The sequence below is a fragment of the Diceros bicornis genome, chromosome X (genome assembly GCF_020826845.1).
Source record: "Diceros bicornis minor isolate mBicDic1 chromosome X, mDicBic1.mat.cur, whole genome shotgun sequence".
Classification (NCBI taxonomy): Eukaryota; Metazoa; Chordata; class Mammalia; order Perissodactyla; family Rhinocerotidae; genus Diceros; species Diceros bicornis.
Window position 1 is genome coordinate 62,006,290 of NC_080781.1, and position 7,349 is coordinate 62,013,638.

A 7,349-nucleotide genomic window follows, 5' to 3' on the forward strand; every position below is an offset into this window, starting at 1 on the left:
TAATCTCCCCATCTCAAGATCCTTAACTTAATCACATCTACAAAGTCCCTTTTACCATGTAAGGTAACGTATTCAGTTTCCAGGGGAGGAACATTCTTCTACCTTCCACACAACCTATTATCCTATAAACCACCTCACTAATCCTCAAAACAATCATGCAAGATTAGTATTATTATTATACCCATTTAAAGATTAGATAGGTGAGTTGAAGAGAGGTTAAGTGACTTGCCCAAGGACACACAGCTAGTGCTTAAACTTGAGCCTAGCCTGGCTGGTTCTAGAGGCACTGCTCTTAACCCCTACACTATATCACAGTATGGTAAAGAGTCCAATGAGGAAACACCCTCTGAAAATTAATAAGCAGCCACATCCCAGAGAAAGATTTTATTTCCTACTCTTTTTACGTTTATCTTTTTATTTTTATTTTACCTTATTTTATCTTCATTTCCTACTCTTTTTATCTTTATGAGAAAATGTCCAAAATGGGCTTTAAAAGCACCAAAGCAAGCACTAAGGGCAGGTATGAATGAATGAATGTATGGTCTTTCATTCTAGCAAGGTTCCCTATAGCATTCATTCATTCATTTGACAAGCATTTGTTGAACACCTGCTATATGCCTTGACTTATAGAGCCTACACCCATATTTTCATCACTATGAATATTACCATTGACATTATTTATGTTAAGTCCAAGTATGTTCATCTAACTTCCTATACTCAAGTGTTTTACAGTCATCTGTGTTATCCTTTGTCTAGGCAATGAAACTAAAATGCAAAGGCCTTGGACCAAATACCGAAGAAGAAAGATGGTGGAAATTATAACTCAGTCTTTCAGATAATAGCTGCATTAATTGAGCATTATCCTAGATGCTTTGCACGCATCATACCTAACCCTCAAAAAAACTCAATAGGATTGGGGTCTTCAAATTTTTATTCACATAACCCCTAAAAGAATTTTGAGAGGCTATGTACTCCCTCACACATCTTTAGGTTGACAGCTAAATTTTTTCATCATGTTTAAATAGTTGCAAAAGGCATAATTTCTAGCATACTATACATGTTGAAAATTTAAAATAAAGCTGTTATACTACTCTTTTAAAGATTTTCATTGGATTCTAAATACCAGGGCAATTTGATGCTCACCATCAAACATTAACACAAAACAAAACAAAAGTGTAAACTTTTCTTTAACCTTCAGAAAATGTACATTGTTCCTTTTTTCTCCTTGAAATAAAATATCCATTGCATTCTCCCACAGAATTGTATTCTATCATAATATATTTTGGTACTTGAAAGTCCTCTATTGATCACCATGTTAAATTTATTTGCAACAAAATTATGTCCATAAGTAGAAATTAAATTATTTTTATTTCCTTGTGACCATAAGGCTCCAAGTATAAAAAGGCTTCTGGATTGAGTTATAACTGCAATTATTGTGCATAAACAAATGATAAAAATAGCATGAAGATATTATACATTGTGATTATTATTATAAAACATAAACTTTTATCAGAAATGCATCATTTAGAAAGATGGGTGGAGAAGGAGTAAGTTGTAGAGCCTTGAGTTAAAGAAGATTCCTAGACATCAATATTTGAAACTGTTGCTTTGTTTAGTCCCAAGGGTTTTTGCATCCTGAGTCAAAGTACCATAGTAAGATTTGTGACCTTTAAAATGAATGCTTTCCTTTTGAGAGACTGGGGAAGGGAGATGGGAAAGGCAAACAGGAGGTGAATTCTCAGGCAAATAGCCTTTAGGAAATAGTACAAAAGGAAGTTGAGGATTTGGAAATTGGTTCCCTTTCAGTTTTACTCAGAATTACCAAAACTTATAAGGAACCAAGATGTCCTTCAGTAGGGAAATGGAAAAATAAACAGTGGTACATCCAGACAATGGAATATCATTCAGTGCTAAAAAAGAAATGAGCCATCAAGCCGTGAAAAGACATGAGGGAACCTTAAATACACATATTGCTAAGTGAAAGAAGCCAATTTGAAAAGACTACATACTGTATGATTCCAACCATATGACATTCTGGAAAAGGCAAAATTATGGAGATGGCAAAAAGATCAGTGGTTGCCAGGGGATGGGGGGTAGAGGGAGAGAGATGAATAGGTGGAGTACAAGAGGATTTTTAGGGCAGTGGAAATGCTCTGTATGATACTATAATGGTGGATACATGTCATCATACAACATTTTGTCCAAACCCACAGAATGTACACACCAAGAGTGAATCCTAATGTAAACTATGGACTTCGGGTGATGAGGATGTGTCAATGTAGGTTCATCAACTGTAATAAATGTGCCACTCTGGTGGGGGATGTTGATAATAAGAGAAGCTATGCCTGTGTAGGGGCAGAAGTATATGGGAAATCCTGTATCTCCCTCTCAATTTTGCTGTGACCCTAAAACTGCTCTAAAAAATAAAGTTTTTAAAAAATATTGGGGGAGATAAACCCCATTTTCCCCTGTTTCTTGTATGTCAAAGTAACATCACCTCCACAGTCTTAATACAGACACTGTCTCTTTCCTAGGCAATCACTCCGTTTCAGCTGTGATGTTGTGGAATGAACACTAAGATTGGAGCAATACAGGTAATACAGACCTGAAGTCGAGTCTAGCTCCACCCCTTAGAAGCTCTATGACCTTAAGCAAGTCACATGTAAACTCACCTTGGAATAATATCTCCTTGGAATAATGTCTTATTCACAAATTTTTCTAAGGCTTAACTGTAGATAATGTATGTGGAGTGCCTGGCACATAATAACTCCTCAATAAATGTTGGTTGAATCCGATGCTTTTTCATTGTTCTTGGTCTGATGGACAGAATCAGAGGCAGAGAGGAGTCAGATCACTCACAATGATATTCCTAGAAAAACATTACTATTTATATAACAATACAACTTGATCCCTGTTCTTCATCATCATATGAAAATAAAAAGCCATACTCTGAGGAATTTACATTTCAACTTACATAGAAATGCTAGCCTGATTTGTGGTCTGGTTAATATGCTATCTCAACTTTCAGGACACTCACAGGGTCTGCAGCATAGCAACACAGCCAAGACTCTTTTTTGGGGTTTAAGAACCAGAAGCTGAAATCCTGGAGTTAATCATTTTATTGGATTATTCCAAGGTGGAGTTGCAGGACAGCTGTAAGTCTCAACACTATTCAGCTCAGGTTATCCAGGCTAGGAGCTTATCAGCTTGATGTGTCTGTCTGTCCTTCACGCTGGAATCAGAACCATAACCCTTTAATCTAAAGAAGCAGATCAGCCCCCTATAAATTTCAAATTGCTTTCACAACTTGAAAGATATAAAGAGATGGAAAGCAAAGAAACCAGAAAAACGTTATAGATTTTTAGGAAAGGCAATGTAAGAAGAAAAGAAAACCCAATAAATATCCAACATTAACTTAATATGCCAGCGTCTGCTTCATCTCTCCCATCTGGGACCACAGTTAGCTTCATTAAAATATTTCTTTACAGTGCCTGTTAATCATTTGCTCTTCTCTACATACGAAAAAAAATAGAGAGAGAGTTCTCTTAAAAATGGTCTGGGAGCCTGGAAAGAAAAGTAATTTTCCAAATGACATTTTTTAGGCTTCAGTCATTTATGAGATGTGTTTAAAAAGAGTTTTATCCTAAACATATAAAGTAATATTTTATAACCCCTGTGCTTCTTATAGAGAATCCTAAAGGTTTGTCCTAAAATGTGACAATCCTTCTTTCACAAGAGGGTAGAGAAGATATAGAAGTGAACTGGCCTATATCAGTAACAAAAAGAGAAATTGGAGGAGAAGTAGGGGTGAAGAAGTGGAGGGAGAGGGGGCAGCATAGGTTAATGACTTCTCTTATGCCAGGCACTTTGCATAAATGATCTCATTTACTTTGTATGACAACTCTGTGAGGAAGGTTCTACTGTCACTTTCATTTTACAGATAAGGCAACTGAAACTCAGAGAAAGTTAAGCTACTTGGCCAAGGTCACCAAGAAAGTAAATGATGTAACAGGGATTTAAATCCAGGTCTGAATCTGAAACCCTTTTTTTTTGCCATTGCGTTACAATGCCATCCAGTCTAATACATCAATATCGAATCTCCATTCCATCCTGCTTACATGACTGGATGTACTTAGTACCGTAATATGGAAAAAATAGTTTAGGGTCATTCGTTGGTAATTGTAGCAAATGATTTGAAATTATCCCAGGTTTAGTATTAACAAAGGCTTTATGTTGAACTTCTCTGAAGAACTAGCTGACAGATCTGGCTCTCATGCTACATATGTCCAACCCTCTAAAATTTCCAGCCTTGCACTGCATGGAACATAAGAAAAAGTACATAACAGCTTCCCAGCCCCACCACCTGGCTACCCTTGACCCTAACTCTAGCCTCGCCTAAATCCTGTACTACTGTTGGCACCATTCCCAGCCCCAGTCTTGGCACTGGCCCGTTCCTTGCTTTGACTGGATTTGGCATAGTTTCTTTCCTTAGCCTAAGCCAAGATTTTAAGAGGTATAAGTGGCGAATAGTTGAAGGAAGGGAAAGTCCTTCTCCCTAGTTCTCTCTACATTCAACTCTCCACTTGCCCTCCCTCTGTGAGTTACCCCTTACGATGTTTCTTGGTGAAAAAAGCCATCAATTTATAGCCTTGAAAATGTCATCTATTTTAATCTATGTGATTAACTATCCACCAAAATTCATTATACACAGGATTCACCGTTTTCATTACCCTTTCATATCAGCAGGACCATATCAAATCTGTTTATTGGTAAGATCCTAGGGATTTTCTCCTTGTGGCCATTTTCTGTGTGCATTTTGATTCCTAACTATTAGCCACAGTCTCAAAAAAAAAAAAAAATGGTCCAAACAGAACCTACTTCAATTCTGAGAGACTTTGTCAGGGTGATGAAGGCATGGCTGTTTACTTTTAAACTTCCAGAAATGTATCAATGCCCACCATCCCAGTACATCCTGCTGGCCTACCTCATTTTCTAGCATCTTAGAAGGTAGTATGATTTATTGAGGGGCCAGAAACTTTCCAAGAGTTCCTAGGGGCTCCTACTGAATAGGGGAACCTAAATCATAATGTTTTTACTAATGAATCTTGAACTTTGGTTTGTATAAGAATCACCTAGGGTGCTTGTTAAAATGTAAATTTTCCTGGACCCCTCCCCCAGAGTCTGATAGTATGATATGGATTCAGGTCTGGGCTGAGCCAAGATAATATGGACTGTGGCCTGGAAATAACAAGGAATCAGAAAATGAGGGGAGGGGGTACCTAGGTGAGTCCTTGGAAAATCTAATTTTAAACAAGTACCACACATGATTCTGATGGAGGGGGTCCACAATCTAGTTAACGAGTCTTACCCATTGGTGTGGGGTTTTACCTATTAAAAACTGGTTGAGACATGACAGTCCTTGTACAACAATGGTTATGATTAATAATGAGTGGAAGTTTCCACTCCTCACTTGGCAACAGTTAGGCTTTCTGGCTTCCATACTAGTTTATCTTACATCTGATTCTAAGCCAATAATTAAATAAATGTGATTAAATAACTGGGTATTTGTGTACCATTTTATATGTGGTCATTTTCACTCATATCACAGCGCATTACATATATATTTTTTTTTTGCTGAGGAAGATTGGCCCTGGGTTAACATCCGTGCCCATCTTCCTCTACTTTATATGAGACGCCGTCACAGCATGGCTTGACAAGCTGTGCATCAGTGCGCACCTGGGATCCGAGCCTGTGAACCGTGGTTCGAAACACAGCATGCGCACTTAACCACTACACACCACCGGGCTGGCCCTGCATTACATACTTTTTAAAAGAATTTACTAGAATAATAACTAGAGAAAAATAAAACAACTGAAATATTTTCCAACAGCTTTCTGGCCCTGGGTTTGATAAGACGTAAAGAAGCCTTCAGACAACTGAGCCTAGCAAATTCTTTTAGTTTCTCTTAAAGTAAAACGACATGAGATAAAACATGCAATTCTTTCCAATTTTTAAATCCCTGCCTTTTTTCCATCAATAAAACAAGCAGTAGACAAATGTTCAGAATAACATGCCACTGACTGCAAATGGATATGCGTTTATACTTAGAGTACAGTAAAATATTAAGATATAAAGTAAAGCATTTTAATAAAGTATTCTAGAACAATATAAATTGGTTCGTTTTTCACAAATTTGCAATAATTTCATGCTAGTAATTTTATAAATAGACATATCACAAAATGAACACTGAGATAGTTGTCTAGAGAAGGCAACGGTATAGTGGCAATGCTGTGGCAAGGACCCAGTACATGCCAATCATGCTTTCTCTTTCTCCTTGTTAAACCAACATTACCACAGGAAGGAAACTGGTTTCAGAAACTTACTAAGAATGAATTGTGGGTGAATTCACATTTCAACCTTCAAAACACTATATTAGACCACTAAGTTACTCTACTTACTATTCTTAAGAACAACTTTGAATTTTAAGTTAATAACGTTAAATACTGAAAGGTAAACAAAACGCTAACATCAACATTTACTATGTTCAAGGCGCGTACTTCATCTTTACAACAACCACCCTCTGAGGTAGGAATGTCATTCCAATTCCCCAGATGAGGAAACTGAAGCTTAGAAAAATGAAGTAATTTGTCCGAAGTCATTCAGCTTAGGAGTGGTTGAGCTGGGAATCAAATCTAGCTGCTAGGATCCCAGGTACTCACTCTTAACTACTGTGTTAGCCTGCCTGTGCGCGGAGATATTTTCATCATATTGGACAAGCTTTAAAAGCATGCTAAAAACTGATGTTGACAAGGAGAAACAAGAACCCTCATAGATAGACTGTGGGTATGTAAACTGGAATGAATATTTTGGAAGGCAGTTTGCTAATATCTAACAAAATTTTAAATGCATATTCCCCTTGACCCAATAGTTCTACTTTTAGGAATTTGTGCTATAGATTTCACCACAGGAGCTTGCAAAGATATGGACAAGTATATTCACTACAGCATTTTTCTGCAGTAGCCAAACTGGAACCTCTTGCAATGGCTATTAGAGACTGGATATATAAATGATGTACATCCATGCAATGAGAGATTATGCACACATAAAGAGAATGATTTAGTATGAAAATATGTCCAAGGTATGTAAGTGAACAAAACTAGCTGAAAACTAGTTTCACATTAGTATCTAGAGTATGATCACATTTTGTGTTTTATATTATATAATTTATAAAATACATGTAAATTGTATCTCAATAAAAATGGGACTGTTTACTTGTGTGTATGTATTTATTCACAAATAATTTTAATAGTCTTGATTTGGGGGAGTGGAAATGGAATAGAGAGAAGGGG